Genomic DNA, 12,206 nt, shown 5'->3' with positions numbered 1-12,206 from the left:
GCCTTCAGGAGCAGTTAAAGGCTTCAAAACCCTCATTTACAGCCTTTTCAGGCTCTGAAACGCTTAAAGCCACCTTCGCATGGAAGCGACTGTAACTCCGGTTCAGAAGCTTTCCCATACAAATCTCCCAGTAATACAGGTGCAAAGCAGCCTAACCATGAAGAATATGTGGTTGATTTCACTTTTCGATAGCATTGGGCTGATTTACAGGTGAAATGTCGTTTCCAGCCTTCAGGAGCAGTTAAAGGCTTCAAAACCCTCATTTTCAGCCTTTTCAGGCTCTGAAACGCTTAAAGCCACCTTCGCATGGAAGCGACTGTAACTCCGGTTCAGAAGCTTTCCCATACAAATCTCCCAGTAATACAGGTGCAAAGCAGCCTAACCATGAAGAATATGTGGTTGATTTCACTTTTCGATAGCATTGGGCCGATTTACAGGTGAAATGTCGTTTCCAGCCTTCAGGAGCAGTTAAAGGCTTCAAAACCCTCATTTACAGCCTTTTCAGGCTCTGAAACGCTTAAAGCCACCTTCGCATGGAAGCGACTGTAACTCCGGTTCAGAAGCTTTCCCATACAAATCTCCCAGTAATACAGGTGTAAAGCAGCCTAACCATGAAGAATATGTGGTTGATTTCACTTTTCGATAGCATTGGGCCGATTTACAGGTGAAATGTCATTTCCAGCCTTCAGGAGCAGTTAAAGGCTTCAAAACCCTCATTTTCAGCCTTTTCAGGCTCTGAAACGCTTAAAGCCACCTTCGCATGGAAGCGACTGTAACTCCGGTTCAGAAGCCTCCCATACAAATCTCCCAGTAATACAGGTGCAAAGCAGCCTAACCATGAAGAATATGTGGTTGATTTCACTTTTCGATAGCATTGGGCCGATTTACAGGTGAAATGTCGTTTCCAGCCTTCAGGAGCAGTTAAAGGCTTCAAAACCCTCATTTACAGCCTTTTCAGGCTCTGAAACGCTTAAAGCCACCTTCGCATGGAAGCGACTGTAATTCCGGTTCAGAAGCTTTCCCATACAAATCTCCCAGTAATACAGGTGCAAAGCAGCCTAACCATGAAGAATATGTGGTTGATTTCACTTTTCGATAGCATTGGGCCGATTACAGGTGAAATGTCGTTTCCAGCCTTCAGGAGCAGTTAAAGGCTTCAAAACCCTCATTTACAGCCTTTTCAGGCTCTGAAACGCTTAAAGCCACCTTCGCATGGAAGCGACTGTAACTCCGGTTCAGAAGCTTTCCCATACAAATCTCCCAGTAATACAGGTGCAAAGCAGCCTAACCATGAAGAATATGTGGTTGATTTCACTTTTCGATAACATTGGGCCGATTTACAGGTGAAATGTCGTTTCCAGCCTTCAGGAGCAGTTAAAGGCTTCAAAACCCTCATTTACAGCCTTTTCAGGCTCTGAAACGCTTAAAGCCACCTTCGCATGGAAGCGACTGTAACTCCGGTTCAGAAGCTTTCCCATACAAATCTCCCAGTAATACAGGTGCAAAGCAGCCTAACCATGAAGAATATGTGGTTGATTTCACTTTTCGATAGCATTGGGCCGATTTACAGGTGAAATGTCGTTTCCAGCCTTCAGGAGCAGTTAAAGGCTTCAAAACCCTCATTTACAGCCTTTTCAGGCTCTGAAACGCTTAAAGCCACCTTCGCATGGAAGCGACTGTAATTCCGGTTCAGAAGCTTTCCCATACAAATCTCCCAGTAATACAGGTGCAAAGCAGCCTAACCATGAAGAATATGTGGTTGATTTCACTTTTCGATAGCATTGGGCCGATTACAGGTGAAATGTCGTTTCCAGCCTTCAGGACCAGTTAAAGGCTTCAAAACCCTCATTTACAGCCTTTTCAGGCTCTGAAACGCTTAAAGCCACCTTCACATGGAAGCGACTGTAACTCCGGTTCAGAAGCTTTCCCATACAAATCTCCCAGTAATACAGGTGCAAAGCAGCCTAACCATGAAGAATATGTGGTTGATTTCACTTTTCGATAGCATTGGGCCGATTACAGGTGAAATGTCGTTTCCAGCCTTCAGGAGCAGTTAAAGGCTTCAAAACCCTCATTTACAGCCTTTTCAGGCTCTGAAACGCTTAAAGCCACCTTCGCATGGAAGCGACTGTAACTCCGGTTCAGAAGCTTTCCCATACAAATCTCCCAGTAATACAGGTGCAAAGCAGCCTAACCATGAAGAATATGTGGTTGATTTCACTTTTCGATAACATTGGGCCGATTTACAGGTGAAATGTCGTTTCCAGCCTTCAGGAGCAGTTAAAGGCTTCAAAACCCTCATTTACAGCCTTTTCAGGCTCTGAAACGCTTAAAGCCACCTTCGCATGGAAGCGACTGTAACTCCGGTTCAGAAGCTTTCCCATACAAATCTCCCAGTAATACAGGTGCAAAGCAGCCTAACCATGAAGAATATGTGGTTGATTTCACTTTTCGATAGCATTGGGCCGATTTGCAGGTGAAATGTCGTTTCCAGCCTTCAGGAGCAGTTAAAGGCTTCAAAACCCTCATTTTCAGCCTTTTCAGGCTCTGAAAGGCTTAAAGCCACCTTCGCATGGAAGCGACTGTAACTCCGGTTCAGAAGCTTTCCCATACAAATCTCCCAGTAATACAGGTGCAAAGCAGCCTAACCATGAAGAATATGTGGTTGATTTCACTTTTCGATAGCATTGGGCCGATTTACAGGTGAAATGTCGTTTCCAGCCTTCAGGAGCAGTTAAAGGCTTCAAAACCCTCATTTTCAGCCTTTTCAGGCTCTGAAACGCTTAAAGCCACCTTCGCATGGAAGCGACTGTAACTCCGGTTCAGAAGCTTTCCCATACAAATCTCCCAGTAATACAGGTGCAAAGCAGCCTAACCATGAAGAATATGTGGTTGATTTCACTTTTCGATAGCATTGGGCCGATTTACAGGTGAAATGTCGTTTCCAGCCTTCAGGAGCAGTTAAAGGCTTCAAAACCCTCATTTTCAGCCTTTTCAGGCTCTGAAACGCTTAAAGCCACCTTCGCATGGAAGCGACTGTAACTCCGGTTCAGAAGCTTTCCCATACAAATCTCCCAGTAATACAGGTGCAAAGCAGCCTAACCATGAAGAATATGTGGTTGATTTCACTTTTCGATAGCATTGGGCCGATTTACAGGTGAAATGTCGTTTCCAGCCTTCAGGAGCAGTTAAAGGCTTCAAAACCCTCATTTTCAGCCTTTTCAGGCTCTGAAACGCTTAAAGCCACCTTCGCATGGAAGCGACTGTAACTCCGGTTCAGAAGCCTCCCATACAAATCTCCCAGTAATACAGGTGCAAAGCAGCCTAACCATGAAGAATATGTGGTTGATTTCACTTTTCGATAGCATGGGGCCGATTTACAGGTGAAATGTCGTTTCCAGCCTTCAGGAGCAGTTAAAGGCTTCAAAACCCTCATTTACAGCCTTTTCAGGCTCTGAAACGCTTAAAGCCACCTTCGCATGGAAGCGACTGTAATTCCGGTTCAGAAGCTTTCCCATACAAATCTCCCAGTAATACAGGTGCAAAGCAGCCTAACCATGAAGAATATGTGGTTGATTTCACTTTTCGATAGCATTGGGCCGATTCACAGGTGAAATGTCGTTTCCAGCCTTCAGGAGCAGTTAAAGGCTTCAAAACCCTCATTTTCACCCTTTTCAGGCTCTGAAACGCTTAAAGCCACCTTCGCATGGAAGCGACTGTAACTCCGGTTCAGAAGCTTTCCCATACAAATCTCCCAGTAATACAGGTGCAAAGCAGCCTAACCATGAAGAATATGTGGTTGATTTCACTTTTCGATAGCATTGGGCCGATTACAGGTGAAATGTCGTTTCCAGCCTTCAGGAGCAGTTAAAGGCTTCAAAACCCTCATTTACAGCCTTTTCAGGCTCTGAAACGCTTAAAGCCACCTTCGCATGGAAGCGACTGTAACTCCGGTTCAGAAGCTTTCCCATACAAATCTCCCAGTAATACAGGTGCAAAGCAGCCTAACCATGAAGAATATGTGGTTGATTTCACTTTTCGATAGCATTGGGCTGATTTACAGGTGAAATGTCGTTTCCAGCCTTAAGGAGCAGTTAAAGGCTTCAAAACCCTCATTTACAGCCTTTTCAGGCTCTGAAACGCTTAAAGCCACCTTCGCATGGAAGCGACTGTAACTCCGGTTCAGAAGCTTTCCCATACAAATCTCCCAGTAATACAGGTGCAAAGCAGCCTAACCATGAAGAATATGTGGTTGATTTCACTTTTCGATAGCATTGGGCCGATTTACAGGTGAAATTTCGTTTCCAGCCTTCAGGAGCAGTTAAAGGCTTCAAAACCCTCATTTACAGCCTTTTCAGGCTCTGAAACGCTTAAAGCCACCTTCGCATGGAAGCGACTGTAACTCCGGTTCAGAAGCTTTCCCATACAAATCTCCCAGTAATACAGGTGCAAAGCAGCCTAACCATGAAGAATATGTGGTTGATTTCACTTTTCGATAGCATTGGGCCGATTTACAGGTGAAATTTCGTTTCCAGCCTTCAGGAGCAGTTAAAGGCTTCAAAACCCTCATTTACAGCCTTTTCAGGCTCTGAAACGCTTAAAGCCACCTTCGCATGGAAGCGACTGTAACTCGGGTTCAGAAGCTTTCCCATACAAATCTCCCAGTAATACAGGTGCAAAGCAGCCTAACCATGAAGAATATGTGGTTGATTTCACTTTTCGATAGCATTGGGCCGATTTACAGGTGAAATGTCGTTTCCAGCCTTAAGGAGCAGTTAAAGGCTTCAAACCCTCATTTACAGCCTTTTCAGGCTCTGAAACGCTTAAAGCCACCTTCGCATGGAAGCGACTGTAACTCCGGTTCAGAAGCTTTCCCATACAAATCTCCCAGTAATACAGGTGCAAAGCAGCCTAACCATGAAGAATATGTGGTTGATTTCACTTTTCGATAGCATTGGGCCGATTACAGGTGAAATGTCGTTTCCAGCCTTCAGGAGCAGTTAAAGGCTTCAAAACCCTCATTTACAGCCTTTTCAGGCTCTGAAACGCTTAAAGCCACCTTCGCATGGAAGCGACTGTAACTCCGGTTCAGAAGCTTTCCCATACAAATCTCCCAGTAATACAGGTGCAGAGCAGCCTAACCATGAAGAATATGTGGTTGATTTCACTTTTCGATAGCATTGGGCCGATTTACAGGTGAAATTTCGTTTCCAGCCTTCAGGAGCAGTTAAAGGCTTTAAAACCCTCATTTACAGCCTTTTCAGGCTCTGAAACGCTTAAAGCCACCTTCGCATGGAAGCGACTGTAACTCCGGTTCAGAAGCTTTCCCATACAAATCTCCCAGTAATACAGGTGCAAAGCAGCCTAACCATGAAGAATATGTGGTTGATTTCACTTTTCGATAGCATTGGGCCGATTTACAGGTGAAATTTCGTTTCCAGCCTTCAGGAGCAGTTAAAGGCTTCAAAACCCTCATTTACAGCCTTTTCAGGCTCTGAAACGCTTAAAGCCACCTTCGCATGGAAGCAACTGTAACTCCGGTTCAGAAGCTTTCCCATACAATTCTCCCAGTAATACAGGTGCAAAGCAGCCTAACCATGAAGAATATGTGGTTGATTTCACTTTTCGATAGCATTGGGCCGATTTACAGGTGAAATGTCGTTTCCAGCCTTAAGGAGCAGTTAAAGGCTTCAAAACCATCATTTACAGCCTTTTCAGGCTCTGAAACGCTTAAAGCCACCTTCGCATGGAAGCGACTGTAACTCCGGTTCAGAAGCTTTCCCATACAAATCTCCTAGTAATACAGGTGCAAAGCAGCCTAACCATGAAGAATATGTGGTTGATTTCACTTTTCGATAGCATTGGGCCGATTTACAGGTGAAATGTCGTTTCCAGCCTTAAGGAGCAGTTAAAGGCTTCAAAACCCTCATTTACAGCCTTTTCAGGCTCTGAAACGTTTAAAGCCACCTTCGCATGGAAGCGACTGTAACTCCGGTTCAGAAGCTTCCCCATACAAATCTCCCAGTAATACAGGTGCAAAGCAGCCTAACCATGAAGAATATGTGGTTGATTTCACTTTTCGATACTATTGGGCCGATTTACAGGTGAAATGTCGTTTCCAGCCTTAAGGAGCAGTTAAAGGCTTCAAAACCCTCATTTACAGCCTTTTCAGGCTCTGAAACGCTTAAAGCCACCTTCGCATGGAAGCGACTGTAACTCCGGTTCAGAAGCTTTCCCATACAAATCTCCCAGTAATACAGGTGCCAAGCAGCCTAACCATGAAGAATATGTGGTTGATTTCACTTTTCGATAGCATTGGGCCGATTTACAGGTGAAATGTCGTTTCCAGCCTTAGGGAGCAGTTAAAGGCTTCAAAACCCTCATTTACAGCCTTTTCAGGCTCTGAAACGCTTAAAGCCACCTTCGCATGGAAGCGACTGTAACTCCGGTTCAGAAGCTTTCCCATACAAATCTCCCAGTAATACAGGTGCAAAGCAGCCTAACCATGAAGAATATGTGGTTGATTTCACTTTTCGATAGCATTGGGCCGATTTACAGGTGAAATGTCGTTTCCAGCCTTAAGGAGCAGTTAAAGGCTTCAAAACCCTCATTTACAGCCTTTTCAGGCTCTGAAACGCTTAAAGCCACCTTCGCATGGAAGCGACTGTAACTCCGTTTCAGAAGCTTTCCCATACAAATCTCCCAGTAATACAGGTGCAAAGCAGCCTAAACATGAAGAATATGTGGTTGATTTCACTTTTCGATAGCATTGGGCCGATTTACAGGTGAAATTTCGTTTCCAGCCTTAAGGAGCAGTTAAAGGCTTCAAAACCCTCATTTACAGCCTTTTCAGGCTCTGAAACGCTTAAAGCCACCTTCGCATGGAAGCGACTGTAACTCCGGTTCAGAAGCTTTCCCATACAAATCTCCCAGTAATACAGGTGCAAAGCAGCCTAACCATGAAGAATATGTGGTTGATTTCACTTTTCGATAGCATTGGGCCGATTTACAGGTGAAATTTCGTTTCCAGCCTTAAGGAGCAGTTAAAGGCTTCAAAACCCTCATTTACAGCCTTTTCAGGCTCTGAAACGCTTAAAGCCACCTTCGCATGGAAGCGCCTGTAACTCCGGTTCAGAAGCTTTCCCATACAAATCTCCCAGTAATACAGGTGCAAAGCAGCCTAACCATGAAGAATATGTGGTTGATTTCACTTTTCGATACTATTGGGCCGATTTACAGGTGAAATGTCGTTTCCAGCCTTAAGGAGCAGTTAAAGGCTTCAAAACCCTCATTTACAGCCTTTTCAGGCTCTGAAACGCTTAAAGCCACCTTCGCATGGAAGCGACTGTAACTCCGGTTCAGAAGCTTTCCCATACAAATCTCCCAGTAATACAGGTGCAAAGCAGCCTAACCATGAAGAATATGTGGTTGATTTCACTTTTCGATAGCATTGGGCCGATTTACAGGTGAAATTTCGTTTCCAGCCTTAAGGAGAAGTTAAAGGCTTCAAAACCCTCATTTACAGCCTTTTCAGGCTCTGAAACGCTTAAAGCCACCTTCGCATGGAAGCGACTGTAACTCCGGTTCAGAAGCTTTCCCATACAAATCTCCCAGTAATACAGGTGCAAAGCAGCCTAACCATGAAGAATATGTGGCTGATTTCACTTTTCGATAGCATTGGGCCGATTTACAGGTGAAATGTCGTTTCCAGCCTTAAGGAGCAGTTAAAGGCTTCAAAACCCTCATTTACAGCCTTTTCAGGCTCTGAAACGCTTAAAGCCACCTTCGCATGGAAGCGACTGTAACTCCGGTTCAGAAGCTTTCCCATACAAATCTCCCAGTAATACAGGTGCAAAGCAGCCTAACCATGAAGAATATGTGGTTGATTTCACTTTTTGATAGCATTGGGCCGATTTACAGGTGAAATGTCGTTTCCAGCCTTAAGGAGCAGTTAAAGGCTTCAAAACCCTCATTTACAGCCTTTTCTGGCTCTGAAACGCTTAAAGCCACCTTCGCATGGAAGCGACTGTAACTCCGGTTCAGAAGCTTTCCCATACAAATCTCCCAGTAATACAGGTGCAAAGCAGCCTAACCATGAAGAATATGTGGCTGATTTCACTTTTTGAAAGCATTGGGCCGATTTACAGGTGAAATGTCGTTTCCAGCCTTAAGGAGCAGTTAAAGGCTTCAAAACCCTCATTTACAGCCTTTTCAGGCTCTGAAACGCTTAAAGCCACCTTCGCATGGAAGCGACTGTAACTCCGGTTCAGAAGCTTTCCCATACAAATCTCCCAGTAATACAGGTGCAAAGCAGCCTAACCATGAAGAATATGTGGTTGATTTCACTTTTCGATAGCATTGGGCCGATTTACAGGTGAAATGTCGTTTCCAGCCTTAAGGAGCAGTTAAAGGCTTCAAAACCCTCATTTACAGCCTTTTCAGGCTCTGAAACGCTTAAAGCCACCTTCGCATAGAAGCGACTGTAACTCCGGTTCAGAAGCTTTCCCATACAAATCTCCCAGTAATACAGGTGCAAAGCAGACTAAACATGAAGAATATGTGGTTGATTTCACTTTTCGATAGCATTGGGCCGATTTACAGGTGAAATGTCGTTTCCAGCCTTAAGGAGCAGTTAAAGGCTTCAAAACCCTCATTTACAGCCTTTTCAGGCTCTGAAACGCTTAAAGCCACCTTCGCATGGAAGCGCCTGTAACTCCGGTTCAGAAGCTTTCCCATACAATTCTCCCAGTAATACAGGTGCAAAGCAGCCTAACCATGAAGAATATGTGGTTGATTTCACTTTTCGATAGCATTGGGCCGATTTACAGGTGAAATTTTGTTTCCAGCCTTAAGGAGCAGTTAAAGGCTTCAAAACCCTCATTTACAGCCTTTTCAGGCTCTGAAACGCTTAAAGCCACCTTCGCATGGAAGCGACTGTAACTCCGGTTCAGAAGCTTTCCCATACAAATCTCCCAGTAATACAGGTGCAAAGCAGCCTAACCATGAAGAATATGTGGTTGATTTCACTTTTCGATAGCATTGGGCCGATTTACAGGTGAAATGTCGTTTCCAGCCTTAAGGAGCAGTTAAAGGCTTCAAAACCCTCATTTACAGCCTTTTCAGGCTCTGAAACGCTTAAAGCCACCTTCGCATGGAAGCGACTGTAACTCCGGTTCAGAAGCTTTCCCATACAAATCTCCCAGTAATACAGGTGCAAAGCAGCCTAACCATGAAGAATATGTGGCTGATTTCACTTTTCGATTGCATTGGGCCGATTTACAGGTGAAATTTTGTTTCCAGCCTTAAGGAGCAGTTAAAGGCTTCAAAACCCTCATTTACAGCCTTTACAGGCTCTGAAACGCTTAAAGCCACCTTCGCTTGGAAGCGACTGTAACTCCGGTTCAGAAGCTTTCCCATACAAATCTCCCAGTAATACAGGTGCAAAGCAGCCTAACCATGAAGAATATATGGTTGATTTCACTTTTCGATAGCATTGGGCCGATTTACAGGTGAAATTTCGTTTCCAGCCTTAAGGAGCAGTTAAAGGCTTCAAAACCCTCATTTACAGCCTTTTCAGGCTCTGAAACGCTTAAAGCCACCTTCGCATGGAAGCGACTGTAACTCCGGTTCAGAAGCTTTCCCATACAAATCTCCCAGTAATACAGGTGCAAAGCAGCCTAACCATGAAGAATATGTGGTTGATTTCACTTTTCGATAGCATTGGGCCGATTTACAGGTGAAATTTCGTTTCCAGCCTTAAGGAGAAGTTAAAGGCTTCAAAACCCTCATTTACAGCCTTTTCAGGCTCTGAAACGCTTAAAGCCACCTTCGCATGGAAGCGACTGTAACTCCGGTTCAGAAGCTTTCCCATACAAATCTCCCAGTAATACAGGTGCAAAGCAGCCTAACCATGAAGAATATGTGGCTGATTTCACTTTTTGATAGCATTGGGCCGATTTACAGGTGAAATGTCGTTTCCAGCCTTAAGGAGCAGTTAAAGGCTTCAAAACCCTCATTTACAGCCTTTTCAGGCTCTGAAACGCTTAAAGCCACCTTCGCATGGAAGCGACTGTAACTCCGGTTCAGAAGCTTTCCCATCCAAATCTCCCAGTAATACAGGTGCAAAGCAGCCTAACCATGAAGAATATGTGGTTGATTTCACTTTTCGATAGCATTGGGCCGATTTACAGGTGAAATGTCGTTTCCAGCCTTAAGGAGCAGTTAAAGGCTTCAAAACCCTCATTTACAGCCTTTTCAGGCTCTGAAACGCTTAAAGCCACCTTCGCATGGAAGCGACTGTAACTCCGGTTCAGAAGCTTTCCCATCCAAATCTCCCAGTAATACAGGTGCAAAGCAGCCTAACCATGAAGAATATGTGGTTGATTTCACTTTTCGATAGCATTGGGCCGATTTACAGGTGAAATGTCGTTTCCAGCCTTAAGGAGCAGTTAAAGGCTTCAAAACCCTCATTTACAGCCTTTTCAGGCTCTGAAACGCTTAAAGCCACCTTCGCATGGAAGCGACTGTAACTCCGGTTCAGAAGCTTTCCCATACAAATCTCCCAGTAATACAGGTGCAAAGCAGCCTAACCATGAAGAATATGTGGCTGATTTCACTTTTCGATAGCATTGGGCCGATTTACAGGTGAAATGTCGTTTCCAGCCTTAAGGAGCAGTTAAAGGCTTCAAAACCCTCATTTACAGCCTTTTCAGGCTCTGAAACGCTTAAAGCCACCTTCGCATGGAAGCGACTGTAACTCCGGTTCAGAAGCTTTCCCATACAAATCTCCCAGTAATACAGGTGCAAAGCAGCCTAACCATGAAGAATATGTGGTTGATTTCACTTTTCGATAGCATTGGGCCGATTTACAGGTGAAATGTCGTTTCCAGCCTTAAGGAGCAGTTAAAGGCTTCAAAACCCTCATTTACAGCCTTTTCAGGCTCTGAAACGCTTAAAGCCACCTTCGCATGGAAGCGACTGTAACTCCGGTTCAGAAGCTTTCCCATACAAATCTCCCAGTAATACAGGTGCAAAGCAGCCTAACCATGAAGAATATGTGGTTGATTTCACTTTTCGATAGCATTGGGCCGATTTACAGGTGAAATGTCGTTTCCAGCCTTAAGGAGCAGTTAAAGGCTTCAAAACCCTCATTTACAGCCTTTTCAGGCTCTGAAACGCTTAAAGCCACCTTGCATGGAAGCGACTGTAACTCCGGTTCAGAAGCTTTCCCATACAAATCTCCCAGTAATACAGGTGCAAAGCAGCCTAAACATGAAGAATATGTGGTTGATTTCACTTTTCGATAGCATTGGGCCGATTTACAGGTGAAATGTCGTTTCCAGCCTTAAGGAGCAGTTAAAGGCTTCAAAACCCTCATTTACAGCCTTTTCAGGCTCTGAAACGCTTAAAGCCACCTTCGCATGGAAGCGCCTGTAACTCCGGTTCAGAAGCTTTCCCATACAAATCTCCCAGTAATACAGGTGCAAAGCAGCCTAACCATGAAGAATATGTGGTTGATTTCACTTTTCGATAGCATTGGGCCGATTTACAGGTGAAATGTCGTTTCCAGCCTTAAGGAGCAGTTAAAGGCTTCAAAACCCTCATTTACAGCCTTTTCAGGCTCTGAAACGCTTAAAGCCACCTTCGCATGGAAGCGACTGTAACTCCGGTTCAGAAGCTTTCCCATACAAATCTCCCAGTAATACAGGTGCAAAGCAGCCTAACCATGAAGAATATGTGGTTGATTTCACTTTTCGATAGCATTGGGCCGATTTACAGGTGAAATGTCGTTTCCAGCCTTAAGGAGCAGTTAAAGGCTTCAAAACCCTCATTTACAGCCTTTTCTGGCTCTGAAACGCTTAAAGCCACCTTCGCATGGAAGTGACTGTAACTCCGGTTCAGAAGCTTTCCCATACAAATCTCCCAGTAATACAGGTGCAAAGCAGCCTAACCATGAAGAATATGTGGCTGATTTCACTTTTCGATAGCATTGGGCCGATTTACAGGTGAAATGTCGTTTCCAGCCTTAAGGAGCAGTTAAAGGCTTCAAAACCCTCATTTACAGCCTTTTCAGGCTCTGAAACGCTTAAAGCCACCTTCGCATGGAAGCGACTGTAACTCCGGTTCAGAAGCTTTCCCATACAAATCTCCCAGTAATACAGGTGCAAAGCAGCCTAACCATGAAGAATATGTGGTTGATTTCACTT

The sequence above is a fragment of the Echiichthys vipera genome, assembly GCF_963691815.1.
Source record: "Echiichthys vipera genome assembly, chromosome: 17".
Classification (NCBI taxonomy): domain Eukaryota; kingdom Metazoa; phylum Chordata; class Actinopteri; order Perciformes; family Trachinidae; genus Echiichthys; species Echiichthys vipera.
The sequence above is the reverse complement of the archived record's forward strand: the minus strand, read 5'-3'. Positions refer to the sequence as shown.